Here is a 2,038-nt window from a genome sequence, read left to right on the forward strand (position 1 = left end):
CGCGCCCTCCAACCTTGTGGTTGGCTCGGGACTCTTCTGGCCCAACTCTTTTGCTTCGGGGGCTTTTTCTGGTCCATAAAAAATTACCATAAATTTTCAGCTCGTTTGGACTCCGTTTGATATTCCTTTTCTATGGAACTCAAAAAAGGGACAAAACAAAAACTGGCACTGGGCTCTAGATTAATAGGTTAGTCCCAAAAATCATACAAAATAGCATATAAATGCATATAAAACATCCAAGATAGGTAATATAATAGCATGGAACAATAAAAAATTATAGATACGTTGGAGACATATCAAGTATCCCCAAGCTTAATTCTTGCTCGTCCTCGAGTAGGTAAATGATAAAAACAGAATTTTTGATGTGGAATGATACCTAACATATTTATCCATGTAATTTATTTATTGTGTCATGAATGTTCAGATCCATATGATTCAAAACAAAAGTTTAATATTGACATAAAAACAATAATACTTCAAGCATACTAACAAAGAAATTATGTCTTCTCAAAATAACATGGCCAAAGAAAGTTATCCCTACAAAATCATATAGTCTGGCTATGCTCCATCTTCATCACGCAAGATATTCAAATCATGCACAACCCTAATGACAAGCCAAACAATTTTTTCATACTTTTGGTGTTCTCAAACTTTTTCAACTTTCACGCAATACATGAGCGTGAGCCATGGACATAGCACTATAGGTGGAATAGAAGGTGGTTGTGGAGAAGACAAAAAGAAGGAGATAGTCGCACATCAACTAGGCGTATCAACGGGATATGGAGATGCCCATCAATAGATATCAATGTGAGTAAGTAGGGATTGCCATGCAACGGATGCAGTAGAGCTATAAGTTTATGAAAGCTCAAAAAGAAACTAAGTGGATGTGCATCCAACTTGCTTGCTCATGAAGACCTAGGGAATTTAAGGAAGCCCATCATTGGAATATACAAACCAAGTTCTATAATGAAAATTTCCCACTAGTATATGAAAGTGACAACATAGGAGACTCTCTATCATGAAGATCATGGTGCTACTTTGAAGCACAAGTGTGGTAAAAGGATAGTAGCATTGCCCCTTCTCTCTTTTTCTCTCATTTTTTTCGGCCATCTGTTTTTTTGGCCTCTTTTTATTTTTTTTATTTTTTTATTTTTCGTCCGGAGTCTCATCCCGACTAGTGGGTGAATTATAGTCTCCATCATCCTTTCCTCACTGGGACAATGCTCTAATAATGATGATCATCACACTTTTATTTACTTACAACTCAAGGATTACAACTCAATACTAGAACAAAATTGTAACATCCCAAATTTCCAATTTGGGATGTTATACAATAGATCATCACTGCATATCATATTTATTTGCCTTTTGGGTTGATCCTAGAAATTCTACGCAACTCAAGGACCCTCGGAGAGAGTTGGGGATTTCGTTATTTTCATATTTGAGTTTTCTCAAATTTTGAAAATAGGATCATTTGATTTTATTTATTTTATCTCCAATTATTTCTATTATAAAAATATGAGAGAGGGAATAAAATGACTTTCCCAAAATAAAGAAATATTGAGGATTTAATAAAAAATCAAATAAGGTTTTATTCTGGAGTTTTTCGTGGTTTTATTTGAATTTAGGAAAAATTGCATGTTTTCAAAAATTGCATTTAGGGCCAAGAAAATGTTCATCCTGTTCTAAGTATTTTATTTAGACGGTGAAAATTTGTTTTGGTAATTTTAGATTTTTATTTATTTTTGTAGAATTTTTCCTAGTTTTGGTGAAATTCTTTTAAAAAAACCCCGCGCCCGAATGGGCCAAAGGCCCAGCCGAGCCAGGCCGGCCCGCCAGGCCACCGCCTCCCTCACCGCTGCTGCCGCCGGACTCGGGGAGACCGAGCCGGGCACGCCTCCACCGCCGACCCCCTCCCCAAGCAAGGCCCCCCATCCCTCCTTAAATAGCCACCCCGGAGCCCCCTGGGAGCCTCGAGCAGCCGAGCCGCCCCGCCCGCACCGCCGAGCCGTGCCGCACGCCGCCCCGCCGCCACTGC

The sequence above is a fragment of the Triticum dicoccoides genome, chromosome 6A (assembly GCF_002162155.2).
Source record: "Triticum dicoccoides isolate Atlit2015 ecotype Zavitan chromosome 6A, WEW_v2.0, whole genome shotgun sequence".
In the NCBI taxonomy this organism is placed as follows: Eukaryota; Viridiplantae; Streptophyta; class Magnoliopsida; order Poales; family Poaceae; genus Triticum; species Triticum dicoccoides.